Source organism: Rhineura floridana, chromosome 5 (genome assembly GCF_030035675.1).
Source record: "Rhineura floridana isolate rRhiFlo1 chromosome 5, rRhiFlo1.hap2, whole genome shotgun sequence".
Classification (NCBI taxonomy): Eukaryota; Metazoa; Chordata; class Lepidosauria; order Squamata; family Rhineuridae; genus Rhineura; species Rhineura floridana.
Genome location: NC_084484.1, coordinates 143,715,847 through 143,736,877, shown reverse-complemented (window position 1 = coordinate 143,736,877; position 21,031 = coordinate 143,715,847). Strand labels below are relative to the sequence as shown.

General features: G+C 42.4%; 1 long non-coding RNA gene across 1 annotated transcript; it reads right to left on the bottom strand.

Annotated features, from left to right (window-relative positions):
- Positions 1–11,736: 11,736 nt before the first annotated feature.
- Positions 11,737–15,256, bottom strand: LOC133385955 (uncharacterized). The gene is made up of 3 exons (XR_009763032.1): positions 15,015–15,256; positions 13,342–13,567; positions 11,737–12,003 (listed from the first exon to the last, which is right to left on the bottom strand). It is a non-coding gene; the product is annotated as an uncharacterized LOC133385955 (long non-coding RNA).
- Positions 15,257–21,031: the final 5,775 nt, after the last annotated feature.

Here is a 21,031-nt window from a genome sequence, read left to right as displayed (position 1 = left end):
ATCAGATCGCTCACTCTCCCTGCCCCCACCCCCATTCTCTCCCCCCGCCTGCCATCCTAAATGGTTTAAAAGTAAAATAGCTCACTTTTACATGTTTAACGTTTTGCTTTTTTAAAAAAAAGAAATGAAATCCTGCCTAGCGTAAACAAAGTTATTTATTTTAAAAACAATATCAAACGTTATTTTATTTTGGCGGACTCAGCGCGCTCTTTCCTCCCTACCTGGGAGAAATGGGAACGGGGGCGATTTGGGGGAGCAGTGAGTAACCTAGCAAGAAAAGCCGGTGGAAGAAAATAATCATTACACGTTCCTGTTTTGCGTAGATGGAGCCTGTACTAATTGACAGGTTGCCTGCCCGTTTATTATTATTGAGACGGGAGTTAGAGCAAAGCCACACACCTTTTCCTCAGTCCAAACCAGCGGTACTGGTTTTTTTAAAAAGGCAAGCAGTAAAGAAAATGCATGTACCAAAATATAGAAAATAGAGTGGGAAGGAACAAGACCTTTTAAAAAGGGGGATTGACTGGGGAGACTATGGAGGTTAGAGGAAATGAAAGGCAGGTGGAGGATCTGTAGGGTAGAACCAGGACAATAAATAGCCACTGTACTTGTATCAGCTAGAAAGTATTTGGACAGTAACCAGGATGTTTTTTGTTCAAAGCTTCACACTGCTATAAAAGTTTCTTAGTGATCTTGTGCCAGTCACTGTCTCTCTCTCAATTTAATGCACTGATGTTTAGTCGAAATCTGGCTTCCAGCATTATTGAGCCCATTATACCATGTCCTGCACTCTGAGACGATCGAGAAGAGACCCCGGCCCTACTCTGTGTGACAACCTTTCATGTATTTGAAGAGTGCTATCATATCTCCCCTTAGTCTGCTCTTCTCCAGGCTAAACATGCCCAGTTCTTTCAGTCTCCCCTCATAGGACTTTGTTTCCTGTCTCCTGATTATCCTCGTTACCCTCCTCTGAACCCATTCTAGTTTGCTGTATCTTTCTTAAAGTGTGGTGTCAAGAACTGGACGCAGTACTCAAGATGAAGCCTAACCAGTGCTGAATAAAGGAGAACTAGTACTTCACTCACTTTGTTAATGCAGCCTAAAATAGCATTTGCTTTTTTTGCAGCCACATCACACTGTTGGCTCATATTCAGTTTGTGATCAACAACAATCCCAAGATCCTTCTTGCATGTAGTATTGCTGAGCCAAGTATCCCCCATCTTAATAACTACATTTGGTTTCTTTTTCCTAGGTGTAGAACTTTGCACTTATCCCTGTTAAATTTCATTCTGCTGTTTTTAGCCCAATGCTCCAGCCTATTAAGATCCCTTTGAATTTTGTTTCTGTCTTCCAGGGAATTAGGTATTCCTCCCAATTTTGCATCATCTACACGTTTGATAAGCATTCCCTGCCCCTCCTCATCCAAGTCATTAATAAAAATGTTGAAGAGCACTGGGTCCAAGACCAAGCCCTATAGTAGCCAGCTAGTTACCCCCCCCAGGTTGAGAAGAAACCATTGATTAGCACTCTGAATATGATTGTGTAGCCAACTGTGGATCCACCCAATAGCTGTTCCATCCAGTCCACATTCAGCTAGCTTGCTAATCAGAATATCATGTGGCATTTTGTCAAAAGCTTTGCTAAAGTTGAAATATATTGTGTCCACAGCATTCCCACAGTCTATCAGGGAGGTTTGTTGTTGTTGTTATGTGCCTTCAAGTCGATTAGAACTTATGGTGACCCTATGAATCAGTGACCTCCAAGAGCATCTGTCATGAACCACCCTGTCCAGATCCTGTAAGTTCAGGTCTGTGGCTTCCTTTATGGAATCAATCCATCTCTTGTTTGGCCTTCCTCTTTTTCTACTCCCTTCTGTTTTTCCAAGCATTATTATCTTTTCTAATGACTCATGTCTTCTCATTATGTGTCCAAAGTATGATAACCTCAGTTTCATCATTTTAGCTTCTAGTGATAGTTCTGGTTTAATTTGTTCTGACACCCAATTATTTGTCTGTTTTGCAGACCATGGTATCCGCAAAGCTCTCCTCCAACACCACATTTCAAATGAGTTGATTTTTCTCAGGGGGGGGAGGGCAGAGAGGTGCCGGGGCTGAAGTGGCCCAGAGATCACCAAGGTTGCCTGGCCCAGAAGGCGCTGGCGTCGAGGCTGGGTGGGGCGGCTTTGGGGGGAAACGGAGGCAGGCACTCTGCACAGTGCACATGCTTATTGCTTAGGAGGAGGCGCTTGTGATGTTCCTATATTAATGTATATATGGTAAGTGTTGTTGTTTTAGAAGATACATGGTAAGTGGAGTGAAAGAGGAGGGGGAGTGACTGGGCAGTAGAATGCGAGATGATTGGCTGAGTGTTTAAAATGGCTGAATGTATAAAAGGAAGAGTGAGAGTCGAATCTGGGGGGAAGAAGAGAAAGAGTGGATTGCTTGGTGGGGTTTGAGAGAGTTGTTTGCCAGGAGAGAGTGAAGAAGGAGGGGGGTGGAGTTCAGATTAGTATTGAGTAAAACCATATGCTTATGTGCCTTAAGAAGAAATCTTGTTAATCTTGTTAGCTTTGTTATCTGTAATAAATACTTAATTTGGTTTACCAAAGGCCTGATCCTTGGCTGGGGTTTCACAGACCAGAAGGGAGGGTAAGGTAATGACCAAGGCTGAAGGGGAACTGTAACAAATGGTGGCAGCGGTGAAGAGAATAACAATACCAGTATTCAGAGTCTCTGGGAATACTAGTATTGGGACGTTACTGGTGGTTGCCTAGCAGGGGGATCTGTTGAGATCTGTGCTAGAGCGGATAGGTAAACCATAAGAGAGTGCGGTCCGGACTGGTGGAGTCCCTGGTGGTGCCTAGAGACAGGCAGTAACCACGAGCAGGTAGGAACCTGACAGGGAGAGCCAGGGAAGGACGCCTCACATGTGGTGTCAGTAGCGGTGGGATACGAACAACAGAGAATCCAGATACAGTGGTGTGGCAAACAGAAATAACAAAACAAGATTACTTGTGAGAGTGACTGGCAAAGAGTGTGTGGCAAAGAGTGAGTGAACTCAAACACCATTGCTGAATACATAAAAATGAAAAGAGAGGAGCTGGTGGAGAAGTGCATAACATTCAATTTACCTCACGAGGGTAAAGGGGTAGATGAATTGAGGGTAGCACTTATAGGATTTGCAACTGCCCAGCAAAAACAACCTGTCAGAGAAGAGACCCCAGAAGGATATTTAAGCAATCCCGCTTATATAGAGTACTTGAGAGAGAAGTTAAGATGGGAGGCTGATGAGAAAGAAAAGCAGCGGGTCTTTGAGGCTGAGGAAAAAGATAAACAGCGGGAGTTGGAAGCTGAGAGATTGAGGATGGAAGGTGCAGAGAAGGAAAAACAGAGGGAGTTGGAAATTGAGAGAATGAGATTGGGGTTTGAGGAGAGGGAGAAGCAACGAGCATTGGATGCTGAATTACAAGTAGAAAAGTTAAAATTTGATAGAGAGAAATTTCACTCTGAGGAGGCAAGGAAACAGAGAGATGGAGCAAAAATAAAAATTACTCCAAAGGACTTTGCTGTCTATGAGCCTGGTCAAGATCCTCAAATTTACCTCAGCACCTTTGAAAAAGCAGCTCAGTTGTGGGGGCTACCTGAAGATAAATACATGCAGTATTTATCAAACCTGATTAAAGGGGAATTGGCTGAGGTATACCAATATTTCCCCTGAGACAGGCCCGTCACCTATGCTGAATTCAAAGAAGCAGTGTTTAAAAGATTCAGACTGGGGCCTGATTATTTTAGAAAGCTTTTCAGAAACTGCCAGATACAGACAGGGAGATCTTTTGTGGAACTGGGAGCAAAGTTGATGGATATATTTGGAAAGTGGATGAGTAGTGCCAAAGCTCAGTCAGTGGAAGAGGTGAAAAGCCTCATGATACTGGATCAATTATACCATCAGTTACCACCAGAAATAAGGCTCCTGGTCAAAGACCGTTCCCCTACATCTGTGCAGGAGGCCGCAGAGATGGCGGATCACTTCGCCTCTAATAGAACTGGCTGGGTGGGGAAAACATCAAGAGAGTCTAAACCCAGACCATATAGTGCTGGCAGAAGGGATGTGGTACCACAGCGAGTGAGTCCTCCATTAAAATCTGAAGGGCACAGGACACCCCAGAGTGGATCTGTGTACCCTAAAAGTGAGGAGAAATTATGCTATAAATGTGGTAGACCGGGGCACCTACGTTTTCAATGTGAGGTTGCCAACCCCAGTAGTAATCCTGCTCAGACAAGGGCAGTGAAAACAGAGCCCAAGGCTTTAGAAACAGCGAAAAAGGTTCAGTTTTGCCAGATAAACTGGACAGAAGTAACAGACCTTGATTCAAGTCTGAGAGAGGAAGTGAGTGTACAAGGGGCAAATTATTGGGCATTGCTTGACACTGGTGCCGCTCAGACATTACTGAGGCCAGATTTAATAAAATCTGAGGTAATATTACCTCAGGAAACTGTGACTATCCAAGGAGTGAGAGGTCAACCAGAAAGTTTGCCTGTGGCCCTGGTGGATATGGCTTGGAGAGGCCGAGAGGGCCGATATAAAGTAGGCATTAATGCCCAGCAACAAGAACCAGTAATACTGGGAAGGGATGTAATGGGAGCCCAAGGAAAGATCTATGTAGTGACCAGACAGCAAATTGGCAGAGAAAAAGAAGCCATATTAAGGGGGGCTGAAACAAACAGGGTGGAATCTGTTAACCAGCCTCAGGTCACCATAGCAACCACTAGCAGGCCTGCTGAAGAAGACAAACTGTATCAAGTGGTCTCTGGGGAAGAAGCAGAGCAATTCAGGGAAGAGCTGCATAAAGATATCAGTTTGAAGCAGGTAAAGGAACAAGCACTGACCCAACAGATTCCTTTCACTGACAAACTGAGGAATCAAGTTGTGTGTGAGAATGGGATTTTATATAGACTGTGGATGCCTGCTGAAAGAAAGGATGAATGTGAACCAGTGAAGCAATTGATAGTACCTAGCAAATACAGAACCAGATTGCTAGAGGTAGCCCACGATGTCCCATGTGCAGGACATCTGGGAATAAAAAAGACCAAGAGGAGATTGGCTGCACATTATTATTGGCCAAATATCTCCAAGGATGTAAAACAACATTGTCTATCTTGTGGAATATGCCAAAAGGTGGGAAAGAGTGGAGTAAAGACCAAGGCACCCTTAAAGCCCCTTCCTATAATTGGACAACCCTTTTATAGAGTGGGAATAGATTTGGTGGGCCCTTTTTCCAAACCCACAAGGCATGGCAAGAAATATCTAGTGGTGGTGGTGGATTTTGCCACCAGGTACCCAGACGCAGAAGCACTGAGATCTGTAGAAGCCCCTGTAGTGGCAGAGGCTTTATTAAAAATCTTTATGAGGCTGGGTTTCCCTCATGAAGTGCTGACAGATCAAGGCAGTGTATTCATGGGAGAAGTGATGCAATGTATGTGGAAATGTTGCGGTCTAAAACATCTAAAGACCACTACTTACCATCCCGCCACTAATGGGCTAACTGAGAGATTCAATGGAGTTTTGAAGGGCATGATCAGAAGCTATGTTCAAGATCACCCACAAGACTGGGATGAACGTTTGGGATGCTTCTTATTTGCATACCGAGAAGTCCCTCAGGAGCCAACAGGCTTCTCACCCTTTGAACTAATGTTTACTAGAAAAGTGAGGGGACCTTTGGAACTGCTAAAAAATTCATGGGAAGGAACTCTGGGAGAGTACAAAATTTCTGTAGTAGATTTTGTATTGGAATTCTGCAATAAATTAACATCAATGATGGAAGTAGTGAAAGAGAATTTGAGTCATGCACAGGAGAAGCAAAGTTACTGGTATGACAGAACAGCCAGAGAACGTGTATATGATGTGGGAGATATGGTTATGGCGTTCATACCCAGGAAACATGACAAATTACAGGCTAACTGGGAAGGACCATATACCATCAGAAAAAGGCTTGACACAGTGACATATGTAATCACCACAGACCAATTAAACAAAAGCAAAGTGGTTCATGTAAATATGTTGAAGCCTTACCATACCAGGGATGCACAGGTGTTGCAAGTTACCTTATTCCCTGAGGGAAGTGGGCCTGAACTTCCAGATTTGGTACAGGAAAGCAAAGACAAAGGAGGGGTAGATCAAGTGGAATGGTCAGAGGAGGTAGAGGAGGAAGTAAAAGAAGAGATACTGAGAGTTTTGAAAACCTATAGGAATCTCTTTAGCAACAAACCTGGCCGAACCAGTATAGTTATACATTCCATTGATACTGGAGATCATGCCCCAATCAGATCTGTTCCGTACCGTGTGAATGGGAAAGTTTTGAATGAGATCAAAAAGGAGGTGGAAGATATGCTGGAATTAGGAGTGATCAGGGAATCCATCAGTCCCTGGGCCTCAAATATTGTCCTGGTTCCGAAAAAAGATGGAACGACAAGGTTTTGCATTGATTATCAGCTAATCAATAAAATTACTGTCCCAGATGCGTATCCTATGCCTAGGGTAGATGCTATGTTAGAGTTATTGGGGGCAGCAACCATTATCTCTACACTAGATCTCTGTAAAGGATTTTGGCAAATGGAACTAGACGAGCAATCCACAGCCAAAACTGCCTTCAGTACACCAGATGGGTTATATGAGTTTGTGACCTTACCCATGGGACTAAGGAACTCACCAAGTTCATTTCAGAGGCTAATCAATACTGTGTTGCGAGGCATGTCAGATTTTGCAGTGGCCTATATCGATGACGTGGCCATTTTTAACAAGTCGGTGCCTGAGCATGTCCAACACCTGACAACAGTATTGGAGGCCTTAAGAAAAGCAGGCCTCACAATAAAAGCTAAGAAATGCCAGTTTGGACTAAAGGAAGTAATCTATTTAGGACATAAGGTGGGGAGTGGGAAAATCACCCCCTTATGGAGCAAGGTGGAGGCAATACAAGCCTGGCCGATCCCCTTAACCAAAAAACAAGTAAGGGCATTTCTGGGTGTGGCTGGATTTTATAGGAAGTTTGTGAGAAATTTTGGGGAAATAGCAACCCCCTTGTATGAATTAACAAAGAAGAAGTGTTCTGAGCGTGTGGTATGGACGGATGAATGTCAGAAGGCTTTTGATCTACTGAAGCAAGCCTTGTGCCAAGGACCCATATTAATAGCACCAGACTATGAGAAACCATTCATCGTGGCTACAGATGCGTCGGACCTGGCGCTGGGAGTCGTCTTGCTACAGGAGAGAGAAGGCACCAGACATCCAGTGGCGTACCTGAGTCGCGAGCTGACGCCGAGGGAGAAAAACTATTCATCGGTCCAGAAGGAGTGCCTAGCGGTCGTGTGGGGACTGAACAAGTTGCGCCCATACGTGTGGGGATGAAGATTCACAGTGACTACGGATCATCGGGCCTTGTTATGGTTGCAGACTATGAAAAACCATAACACTATGCTGCAGAGGTGGTCCTGGGCCCTACAGGACTATCAAGTGGACTTCCAGTTCATAAAAGGCAAGGACAATGTACTGGCCGATGGACTTTCCAGGCAAGTGGCTGGGACTGCAGTGACGTGACCAGACAGAGGAACAAAGAAAGACATTTTCCCCATAGAGACTTTTATTTGTTAACGCGACGTATAAATCCTGGAACAGGAATAATACTCTGCTGTTGTTTAAGGGGGGGGAAATGTGATGTTCCTATATTAATGTATATATGGTAAGTGTTGTTGTTTTAGAAGATACATGGTAAGCGGAGTGAAAGAGGAGGGGGAGTGACTGGGCAGTAGAATGCGAGATGATTGGCTGAGTGTTTAAAATGGCTGAATGTATAAAAGGAAGAGTGAGAGTCGAATCTGGGGGGGAAGAAGAGAAAGAGTGGATTGCTTGGTGGGGTTTGAGAGAGTTGTTTGCCAGGAGAGAGTGAAGAAGGAGGGGGGTGGAGTTCAGATTAGTATTGAGTAAAACCATATGCTTATGTGCCTTAAGAAGAAATCTTGTTAATCTTGTTAGCTTTGTTATCTGTAATAAATACTTAATTTGGTTTACCAAAGGCCTGATCCTTGGCTGGGGTTTCACAGACCAGAAGGGAGGGTAAGGTAATGACCAAGGCTGAAGGGGAACTGTAACAAATGGTGGCAGCGGTGAAGAGAATAACAATACCAGTATTCAGAGTCTCTGGGAATACTAGTATTGGGACGTTACTGGTGGTTGCCTAGCAGGGGGATCTGTTGAGATCTGTGCTAGAGCGGACAGGTAAACCATAAGAGAGTGCGGTGCGGACTGGTGGAGTCCCTGGTGGTGCCTAGAGACAAGCAGTAACCACGAGCAGGTAGGAACCTGACAGGGAGAGCCAGGGAAGGACGCCTCACAGCGCTCTCTTCCTTTATTTTTATTTTTGTTCTTTTTCTGGTCCTCCCCTCTCTCCTGCTGCCTGTCGGTCCTATATAAGGCCTCGTAAAGTAGAAAGGCAATTGCTGCCTACACTCACCCTGCTTGTATGGCCATAAATATTAGGGGACACCCACTGCAGTAGCCAGCCAACACATAAAGTTGCAGTGCCTTATGGATAACTTTGTGGATGATCCCCAGTCAAGTCTTAGCAACAGCACAATGCTGACAGGCAGTTGCCAACTGCTTGCCTAGAATGCCCTCCCTTGTCCTTAACATGGCTGCAACCATATCTACTCAGAAGTAAGTCCTATTGAGTTCTATGGGGCTTAGTTCCTTAATAAGCATGTTTACAGTTGTTGCCTTCAGGGGCATCCATCTGTGCTACCATCTAACATCTCTGCAACACTGAGCTTCTTTCTTCCAATAATGGCCTGGCCTGAGGGCACGTAAACCCTTCTTGCCAGAAGCAAGTAAGCTAGATTAAATGTTCCCTAAAGGCGTTGAACTGTGACCTGGCAGACCAGGGTTGGAATCCCCACACAGCCATGAAGCTCACCGGGTGACCTTGGGCCAGTCACTGCATCTTAGACTCAGAGGAAGGCAATAGTAAACCACCTCTGTCTGAATACTGCTTACCATGAAGACCCTATCTGGGATCAACTTGAAGGCAGTCCATTTCCATTTTGCATCACCCTAAGCTTGTGAAAAAGAATGACTTTGTCACTTCAGATGGACCTAGGAACACCCTATTTTAGGTAAAATTTCTATTTTAATCTCCAGACAATTTTTTTTTTGAATGGTATGCTCCAAGCAACTGTGGTTGATACAATGTATCATGTTTAATGACGTCACTAGGGCCCGCCCCGTGACGTCACTAGGGCCCGCCCCGTGACGTCACTAGGGCCCGCCCCGTGACGTCACTAGGGCCCGCCCCATGACGTCACTAGGGCCCGCCCCATGACGTCACTAGGGCCCGCCCCATGACGTCACTAGGGCCCGCCCCCATTTTCTGAGGTTTTTGAATGGTTCCGACCTGGCAACCCTACTCACAGAGCTTCAAAGTCTGATGTGATTTTTCGTAGTTCTGCCTGGCAGTATCATTCGTTCCCACATGGAAGAGAAAGGGCTATCTGTCAGTGGGCTTTATGAGAGACTCCCACCACTACTATTATTATCTTCTTTTTGTTGTGGGGCGTAGTTTCATTCCCTCTGCTTGACTGAGCTTCAGCCTCTCGCTCACTGTCGCTCAGGGTCTTCTATAATTCTTCCCCTGCTTGACTGCCCTCTAGTCTCTTCCTCAAGTACTTGGAAGTGGTTCCGTATTTCCACCAGTGAAGGGTGTCTTCTTGCTCTTCTGCACCTGTCACCCTTTTCCACGGAGTTTCTTCCACTTTGTTGTTGCTCTCCATCCTCTTCTGCTGCAACATGCTGTTGGTCTTCCATCTCCTGTACTTCTCTTTTCTGTTGTTGTTGCAGTGTTCTATTGAAATACATCTTCTCTTATACTCTTCAGTGTGGCCTCCCATCATTCCAGGCCCCTCACTTTTTCTTCCAACAGCACCAACAGCTTGCACTTGTTGCACATGTACATCATGTTGTTCTCAGGCAAGAAAACAAACATCACACACACCTTGCAGGTCACCACCACTGGATTGTCCTTCCCATCCACAGTCTCTACTGCCTTTTCTTTCTTCCTTCCTACTTATATTGGAATGGCCTGTGCTTTGTCCTGTCTTCCTTCAGGATAAATAGGAGAGTCCCACTGGTATATGGTGTGTCGTATAAGGGAAAAAATTGTTCTTCTCTCTGGTTCTCCTGTCTGGGTTCTCCACACATGTCAATGTAGTGAATAAATCTCTGGTGTCTTCTATAGAGAAATGGAAAATACACAAAAACCTGAACCAAATGAGTAGGGGACACAACAGTTACCCTCATACCTTGTTTTTCCCAAGGTCCAGGTCCAGCAAGCTGATGTGCTTCATCATTGTGTTTGTAGGTGTTTAATTATTTATTTGTTTTATATCCTGCCTTTTAAGGAGAAAATCTGTTCTTGTTGTCGCCATCCCTCTTCATTCATAATAAACTCAGAGTAGCCCACAAGACAAAGGTTAAAAACAAAATATAAACACAATACAATTAATGAGCACCAAATACAAAATCCTGCTTCTTCTAGATCTCGCTGCAACTGTCTTTTGTAGGGAGTTGAGCCAATCCATTTGAGAATAGCCATGAAGCTGCTGATCAGGTCTCATTAGGCAAAGACCACCATTACAAACACTTGCATAAAATTACAGCTAATAAATATTATTCCCCCCACTCCTATATCACATGCATGCTCACCCATGTATACACACCCACTCTGAGGCCACTGAGACAGTAATTACGGGTGACAACAGCCTGATCTATATGTTAGATTGAATTCCTATAAAGTTGAATGAGAGTGAAGGCAAGGCTGGCAGTATTATATGACAAAATGAGGCAATTGCTTAAGGCACTGGGGTGGTGAGTTTTATTTATTAACTCATTTGAAATGTGGTGTTGGAGGAGAGCTTTGCGTATACCATGGACTGCAAAAAAGACAAATAATTAGGTGTTAGAACAAATTAAACCAGAACTATAGCTAGAAGCTAGAATGATGAAACTGAGGTTATCATACTTTGGACACATAATGAGAAGACATAATTCACTAGAAAATACAATAATGCTGGGAAAAACAGAAGGGAGTAGAAAAAGAGGAAGGCCAAACAAGAGATGGATTGATTCCATAAAGGAAGCCACAGACCTGAACTTACAGGATCTGAACAGGGTGGTTCATGACAGATGCTGTTGATATAGTGTTGGTCTTGGAGTAGGGAGATCTGGGTTCAAATTCCCATTTAGGCATGAAGCTCACTAGCTGGCCTTGTGGTGGCCAGTCATAATTTCTCAACTGAATGTACCTCACAGGGATTAGTATGAAGAGAAAATGGGATAGCCTAAATACGCTGCCCTAGGTTTCTTGGAAGTAAGCTGAGACACAACTATGATAAATAAACCTTCTGGAGTCAACAGTAACATGTAATTACTTAGTACCTTACAGAACCAGAAGTGAACTGTAATGTTCAAGTTTTGCATGATGCTACTGTCCGCTGTATGTCCACTGCCATAATAATGGTTGTTCACATATCAGTAGAAGAGCATATTGAGTGGCAGGAAAAGTAAAAAGTCACTTGACTCCATTGGAAATTTATTTATTTAAAAGCATGTCTAAATGGCTTAATATTTTAAAAATGTCTAAGCAGTGCACACTATGTACATTATAAAAACTATAGCCATTAAAATACATCCTAAAATCAATAAAACAGTATAAAAACATATAAAAGTAAATAAAACTGATTCATGTATAAATCAGGGTCCAAATATGTTAATTATTTACAGGCTTTCTTTATGGGAGTTCAGAAAAAGCTCATCTGTTTCAGGGAGTTCTCCTTAGGCCTGTGTAATGTTGGTGCTTGTGCTTGACGGTGGTCCTTCTCAGACTCTCCCCTGGGAATTATAGTTCCCAGCACAAGTCATGGCTGAGAATCTCATTAGAAATCACCATATCCATACAAGCACCTGAGAAAAAGAAAGGATTTTAGATCTGGAATTGAGGGCACCAAGCACATAAACTGTTGGCACCAACCAGGGAAGGAAACTACCCCACCATCCTTATTCATTGGCCATACTGGCTGTGGCTGATGAGATCTGGGAGTCCAACAACATTTGGAGGGCCACTGGTTCTCCATCTCTGGTAACAGGAATCAAGAGAATGACATAAGTAGGAAGAAGACATTTACCATACAAAAGGCTGCTTCATAGGTGGTCTGGTGGCTGCATAGCCGACCTAAATCAATGGGAATTTTATTGAGAGTAAAAGTCAGCATTAAAGAACATCTGCACATGCACCCAAGCAGCTGCCTTCGAAGTGCATGTAATTTCACACCAATCAGCAAAAGTGTAGCTTATTCTATAGACAATAAAAAGCTAACATTAAAGTACCTGTTCTTAGATGCTGGTCTGAATGCTGGTTTTACATGTGCAGAATTAAATTTTACACTCTGAGCCAGAGAAGAACAATTGGGAGAAATTATACTCAATTCTTAATACATCCAAGAGTTACAGGCTGGACAATTTCTTATTCCAAAACAGGTAATAATTAACTTTAGTGATGTCTCTAATCAAAAGGCACTGGAAAACTGCTCTCAAGACCATCTTTACTAAAAAGCAAAGTCCCCCATGCTATGCCATATCATACCTCTAATTTGCAAGCCAGGTTGGAATACACTGTCATGCCATCTGAAGCAACACAGTACCAAAACCAAATGGCTGATACTAGGCAACTGGGATTTTATTTACTGTAGTGCCCCTAATGGCTCCTAAAAGATTCTCTTAATTTTTAATAAGTTACATTTTATTTTAGAGTAAGAGAATGAGTGAGGCTTCCTGAACTTTAATAAACACTTCTGGATTGAAGTTTTAAATTACAGAGTACACTACTGGCTTTAAACTGAAATATAATCATTCATTATTTATAACCACTTACAAATTTTAAGTAATCCACTGAGTCATTATCTAACACTTGCTCTTCATTGCCCCAAATCTATTTGCTGCATGCGTACATGCATATACACAGAGAGAGGGAGGCTGTAAGCTTGCTTGTGCCAAGTTATGGCCAACTCCAGGGATCTGATTTTAGCTTCATGGTTTTGTAGTTCTTCCACTGTACCACTAGAAGGCTAACTTGATGATTTTTAGATCCCAGTTTATGGGTTCTTCTCGAGAGGCAGCAATGAGGAAATTAAACTAGTTTGCTTACACATGTAAATTCAGAGGGTTTCTTTAGAGATAAACCAAACAGTGCCTAAGAGATGTAGATCCATCTGCTGTCATAATTTTTACAGTGAGGACTGTTACCTTAAATACAAAGTCTTCAGGAGGCCAAACAGCCAGATTAGTCAGTCCCAAGCACTAAGATCCTCCGTGGCGCGGAGTGGTAAGCAGCGGTAACGCAGACGAAGCTCTGCTCATGGCCAGAGTTCGATTCCAACGGAAGGAGGAAGTCGAATCTCCAGTAAAAGGGGTCGAGGTCCACTCAGCCTTCCATCCATCCGTGGTCGGTAAAATGAGTACCCGGCATATGCTGGGGGGTAAAGAAAGGTCAGGGAAGGAACTGGCAATCCCACCCCATATATACGGTCTGCCTAGTAAACATCGCAAGACGTCACTCTAAGAGTCGGAAACAACTCGCACTACAAGTGCAGGGACACCTTTTCCTTTAAGCACTCAATAGACTCTGGTATATGCCATCTAATGGTGAAATGGGGGTTACATAAATGCAAACACCTGCAGATCTGGGTATGATCCACCTTAAACAAAGTAGCAATCACTCTAAAAAGAGAAGACTATTAAGTTATGACCAACTGATAATGGAAAGGAATATAAACTAAATTGAATAGACCAATAGGTGTTGTGGGTGCGATACTGCAGAGTGTATGGTTCCTGCCATTTTAGAGATCTAATGCTGAACGAATTACAGCATGTTGGTAATTCTTCAGAATATGTTTCTTTCCACATGTCACAGAATACCATTCTCTGGGAAGGGAACAGCAGTTGCCTTCATGTCCTGCTAGTGAGCTTCTCAGAAGTATCTTGTTGGCCATTGTGGAAAACCGGATCCTGAAGTAGATGGACCCTTGGTCTGATTCAGTAGAGCTCTTCTTATATGCCCAAGTACACTTTACATGTTTCTACCAGTTGTGCAGATGGATTAAACATAGATGCTTGTCCCAACTCTTAAAATAATGTTTTTGCAAGGACTCAGATTGCTTTCAGACTCTTAACCATTTCAAAAATGCCATCAATATTGGGGGGCAGGCATTTAGTATAGAACTGTATAATATTGTCACTCTGCACAGGTCCTCCCCAGGATACCATAATCTGATCACTGTCTTTCTGTATTTACTACAGGAGGAGGATTTTAGGAATAATTGAAAGAGTGATTTGAAAAATACAGGGCCATAAAATGGTACCCACCCATAAAGATTTGTCATGAATATGTGCTGAGCATCAAATAGCCCCTCCCACAGCAGTTGTGCCACGCCCACTAGTATGAATAAAACATAGAAGGATGTGCAGTTTTAAAACGTCTCCAGCCTAACAGAGGGAGACCGTCAAGGTGTCAAACCAGCAAACAGCAGAGAGTTGGGAATGAGAAATTTTTATTGCAGCCCAATGCGTTTCAGGTGTTGGCACAACCCTTTGTCAAGGGCAATCTGCAAAAGAATACTGTATAGACAAACACCATTAAAATCAATTGCATTCTAAAATATGAAAAGAACTACATACATATATCTGCTCAAAGTAAACAAAACAACACTCTGCACGATGCTGGCCAGTACAGAAATTGATAAGGAAAGGACAACCAAAATGAAGCATAATGAAAATAAACACTAAAAAACTTTCAAAAACTAAAACTGGTTTCATGTGAACTCAACACAGAGAATTTAAACAGCGCAATTAGCTAAGCAGGATAAACCACAACAAAGAAAATGGGGGAGGGAGAGATTAGAATAGATGACTAGGAATACCTTGTGCAAATAACAAGCTGGTATCTCATCAATGTAACAAACTAAATTCTTAAAAGCAGCTGGCTCTTAAAAAAAAAGATAAAGAGCACACCCACTCATGTTGGTATAGCCACTTAACTGAAGGGAGGATAGTTTCTGAATTCTGAAAGGTATATGATGCTGGTTTCAATGAGAGTAACTATATTTCTTAAAGGTAGACACAAACATCCATATATATGGCACTAACTGGAGTGTACTGTAAAAAAAAAAAACTAGATTATTATCAAAAAAGGCAATGCCAGCAACTGTTGCTTCTAAGACATTTCCTTGTTTTGCTGCAGTTTTGCTATCTATTTGCTGTTCATCATACCCTATCCAGTACTTTGTTCCCCGTTAGGGGAAGCTTCCATGTACACACAGGACATATAACAGCTTAAGTGGAATCATTTTCCTTGGGAAAACCTCACCAGGAGGAAAGGGTTGGCTCCTTCTCCCACAATACTGTGATCCTGATCTGAATAACTCAACTGCTAACAGCTGCTAGTTGTTGTCATTTGAAAGAGACAGGAGCTGATCAAAGATTTCCATCATTTCATCGAGTTAGGCCTCAGTGGTGCTTGGAAGAAGGGAAGTGGAAAAGGTTTTCCACTCAACAGCCACAGTATGTGCCAGATTCAGGATTGGTGCACGTGGCAGGAGAAGGAAATGAGCATTATATTTCTTTTAACTGAAGTTCATTGGGAGAAAGACTGACAACCTGTGCAGAGGAAAAACCCTGGGATGAACCATTTTCATTTTACACTGGATGTATATCATTATCTAGTCATTTTATTGAAGGGTGATATGTAAACAGCATCAAGATACCAGAATATTTGAAGGACTGCTTCCTCCCATATGATTCTGCCCATCCACTGTGTTCAGAAGTTCTGCTATGTATCTCACTGTCTTTGGAGACAGGATTTGTTGGAACATGAGACAGGGCTTTTTCTATTGTGGCACCCAGATTATGGAACTCCCTTCCTAGAGGGGTTCAGTAGAACCCTTCTTTTTTAAGCTTCATCTAAGCTGTGGAAATTTTATTTCATTAAATTGGAAGTTTTGATGGTGCTTTCTGATTTATCCTGCTCCTGGTTTTTTAATTTGTTTTGTTGTATTTTAATTCTGCTATTTTGAGCCAGTTTGAGGGCCCATTTTAGAGGTGGAAAACAGCATGTATGTTTTCATAGACAGATTTTTTTTGTACTACATTATGTTTTTAGGTGTACAAAGAAGATGCTTTACAGGTACACCTACAAATGCAAAGCATAAATGTCACAAGATCATGATTGCAAATGTGTATGATACAGGTAGCTCCAGTCAGTTATATTTCCCCTGCCAAGCATATATTTGGAGTTTTTCAAATATGAAGGAGAACCCTTAGGAGATCAAGCTGCAAATACTATTAATAGAAAAATGGTATATAATAGACATTAACAAATACATTTTATAATGCCTAGCTCCTTTATACATTTTCAACAGATGCAGAGGGGAAACCAAAAGAGCAAAACTGGAAATATGACTAGGAATCAGAAGTTCAGCTCTGTGGCTGGAGCACAACCACAATTGGTATCAATTACATAACACCACATCTCTTCAATGCCAGTGCATTAGCAAAGATTACCTATAGGTACTTTTAAAATGCTGCTGAAAATGCACACGATGCTAAGACACTTTTATGTGGTTGTAATACGCTCATTCCCATCAATACAGGAAAGAAGTACAGATGCTCATAAAACCCCCAATAAGGTCATTTTCTTCCCTTCCAATCTGAAACATATCACAGATATGCAAATCCTCTAATTTTCCAGATGTGGTAAAGCATTACAAAGAAATCAGTCAGCCTTTGCTCTGACCTTTGCTACAATATTTACAGAAGCTGATTACTGGATGGGTCAGGTATGCTCCATCTTCCTGTTAAACATGGTTAGGAACAAACCTTTTGAGTCAAGTCAAGAGGTCAATGAATGTCCCCCATCTGACTTTGTATAATGGTGCCATAACATTGCCCTCAAACGTTCTTTGCATGAGCCACTTTACCCTACTTGAGACAAGCACTGTATATGGCCTGACACTGATTTTATGCCTTCTGTGTTAACTTTTACCTCTGTAGTCCCTTCACTACCACTCTAGATATGTATGTATGTGTGTGTGTGTGTGTGTGTGTGTGTATATATATATATATATATATATATATATTGTTATGAGTATGGGGGTTGGAACGGATAATCCCTGTGGTTCCCCTTTCCAGCCTCTGATTTGGAATCCTGTGCCTTGGAATTAGGAACTCGCTCTGCTGGTCAGATGAGTCTCTTGTTAAGATAATAGAGTGGCCAGGTAGGATAATGGGTCTATCAGTTGCCCAGCAACTACTGAATGGGCCAGGAAGACAATTTTGTCATTGAAACTCTTCAGGAGAGCCTTCCCCCCCCCTTTCTGGCCACTAGCAGAAGTTTGTGCTTTGAGTGTTTTTAGCTGTGTCTAGAATGGCTGGGGCTGCAGGCAGGCAGAGAGGCTATCCCTCTGCACCATGGCTTTAGGATGCGTCCTGCAACCCAGATGGAAAAGCTGGATATTGGACTGCTGATGCCTTGAACCCCCTCCATCCTAAGCTCAGGTTGGAATGTGTGTAAATGAATAAACCATATTTCATAAAGACACCGCAGTCTCCGCTGACCTTCTTCCCAAAGGAAACCAAACCCTGGAGGAGCGCAGGGACCCCAGAAATCTCACCGCTCGGAGATTGGGGAGGCACGAAACAATATGTATGTGTGTGTGTGTGTGTATATATATATATATATATATATATATTGTATTTTAATTGTATTTTATGTATTTTAATGTTTTTGTAATTTTTATTGTGTAAAATTTTATTATGTCCATGTTCAATTTTATTGTAAGCCACCCTGAGTGCCTATTATAGGGTAGATGGGCAGGATAGAAATATTTTAAATAAATAAATGCACCCTCCTGTGAACTTGAATTTTAAAAAGCAGCAACTAGCTCATCAGATGCACAAACCCAGTTTCATTCATGAACACCTTCCAAACTCAGAAACTGATCACTTTTATTCACATGCTGGAACATATACTGGTCTGTCCCTGCTCTGTACATGGCTCCTTCTTATCTGTCCTTTCTTCATCATGAGCAGTTTAGCATGCAATTTCTTTGACAGATAATGTACATTTGGGTTGGGTTGCGTTAGGTTAGGTTAGGTTGGGGGCTTCTCTTTGCCCATTGCCAAGAAAATGAGGCAAAAGACATTAACTATCATAAACTTAACTCTTGAGCTTTGAAATAAAATCAGTTGGGCAATGGAGCAAAAAGGTTCAATAGGACAAACAGACACTTCAAGTCTAATGGCTACTAAACATGCTAATCTTCCCTTACAGTCCTAGTTGTGCCATAGACCCCCATAAAAAAAAATAGATGTGCAGAGAATGTTGATGTCTGTATGTGCTTCAGGCCCATGTAGGAACACATTTAACTTGGGTAGACATGCCTACTCTATTGCATAAATTCTGAACATTTTCCAAGATGGCTGTCACATGAATGGGCATATGCAGTAACTCATGAGTGAGTACATGTGTAAAGTGGCAAAATATGGTAGGGATTTTTAAACAAAGTGGGCAGAAGAAATATGATTAGCAATTATTACCACCAGCATGATCTAGTGTAGTCTTTTCCAACCTTTGGGTCCTTAGATGTTGGTGGACAACAATTCCCATCATTCTTGACCATTGGCCGTGCTGGCTGAGCTGTAGTCCAACAACATCTGGGGAGCCAAAGGCTGGGAAAGCTGGTCTAGTGGATGGAATGCTGGACTAAGCTCAGGAAGACTCAGGTTCAGATTCCTAGTTTGTCTATGAAGTTCACTGAGTGCCCTTTGGCCAGTCAGCATCACCATGCATCATTCCTTGTCCTAACCTACCTCTGCAGGGTTGTTGTGAGGATAAGAAAAGAAGGGAACATGTATGCCACCCTGAGCACCTTGAAGGAAGTGTTGAATAAAAATGAAGTAAACAAATATTTAATAACTCTTGAAATCAGAAGCAACATTTAAACAGCATATTTCTTTTACTTATAAATGCAAGTAAATTTTTTAATTTGGGTTTATTTAAGATGCATTGTGGCATAGCTTTTCACACTTGCATATCAAATCATAAGAACATAAGAACATAAGAACATAAGAAGAGCCTGCTGGATCAGGCCAGTGGCCCATCTAGTCCAGCATCCTGTTCTCACAGTGGCCTACCAGGTGCCTGGGGGAAGCCCGCAAGCAGGACCCGAGTGCAAGAACACTCTCCCCTCCTGAGGCTTCCGGCAACTGGTTTTCAGAAGCATGCTGCCTCTGACTAGGGTGGCACAGCACAGCCATCATGGCTAGTAGCCATTGATAGCCCTGTCCTCCATGAATTTGTCTAATCTTCTTTTAAAGCCATCCAAGCTGGTGGCCATTACTGCATCTTGTGGAAGCAAATTCCATAGTTTAACTATGCGCTGAGTAAAGAAGTACTTCCTTTTGTCTGTCCTGAATCTTCCAACATTCAGCTTCTTTGAATGTCCATGAGTTCTAGTATTATGAGAGAGGGAGAAGAATCATGGCAAATCTCTTGCATTAGCACATTCTTGTGTGGTATATTTTGTACATGGTCGTCATTCTCTGTTAAAGGCATAACAGTTTCAAGGAGATGTACTAAACTGAAGAATGTAAACTTAAGTCATTCATTCATTCATTGGCAATCACTCGTGGCTGAGTAAGATTGTCTTCCAAGATAAGGTCTTTAACAGTGGGTCTGTAAGTGACTGTGGAGGCCAATTCTGGATCCACACAGCCTCCCACAGTGAGGACATAGGTTTCCAGATGGAAGATGGTCGCGATGAGGATTTCTTTGATGTGCCTTCCGCTTAGCTTGTTTGTCCCATTCGCCCTGTATTCGTGCTTCTTCAAAGTCCACAGCACCTTTGATAATAGCCAACCTCCATTTGGGAAGTTCATGGGCCAAGACTTCCCAGTTGTCAATGTTCATGTTACATTTTTTTAGATTCGCTTAAGAACATCTTTAAACCTCCTTTGCTGTCCACCGATGTTCCGTTTTCCATCCTTAAGTTGGGAGTAAAGTAGCTGCTTTGGAAGATGGTGATTAGGCATTCAAACAACATGGCCGGTCAGTTACATTACAGTTTTAATGTCACTGATAATTCATTGAACTCCCAGGCTGCAACCATAAGCATATTTACTTTGTTCAGTGCCCACTTCCTCTGGGCTGTAATATGTTCAGTCCCATGTGGCTTTTCTCAGATTGTCTTTTCACTTAACATTAAACAAAACCATTGTGTTATGTCAGAATTTTCTCTGGTTGACTTATAATACTATTGTTTCAACACCAAGGATTTTATTTTGATTGTAAATCATACATATAAAAGACATACTGTCCAATTTTCAGATAAGATCATTATTTCTGAATGCCCGGTTTGAGCCAAAGTTGTGTTGAGAATTCAAAACTGCTGAGTGTTATGATCTAATATTATGTTCTCTATTCTCGACCATTTTGGTGATGAACCTTCAGTTTCAGAGTTTCAGGTTATTAAAACACTAGTCTCTACAAATTATAATAGAAGATTATTAAGGAAGGTCTTATGGGCAGTTAATCATTAAGGGCAGTCCCCCTCAATTAGGCATCACAAAGCTCTTGGCTTTCCATGAGAGTAAAATACCTTCTCATTAGTTAGTCACAATAGGCTTCATTTTAGAACTTATTTTCTGACTGTTGGTTGTCCTTTTTATCAGCATGAGTTCTGCCAGAAAGTTCTAAGATGTGGCAGGCTAGTGCTTAAATTGCAGGGTGCCAGGGGAGGCCCACCCACCTTACCAGTTGTGCTGACCTCCTTAACAAAATTGGGAAGAGTCATGGAACCTACCTTTACCCCCGTAACTCAAGCAATGGGGTAGGGGCAGACATGCTGCCTGGAGAAGAGGATACAAGTAGGGAAAGGAGTTT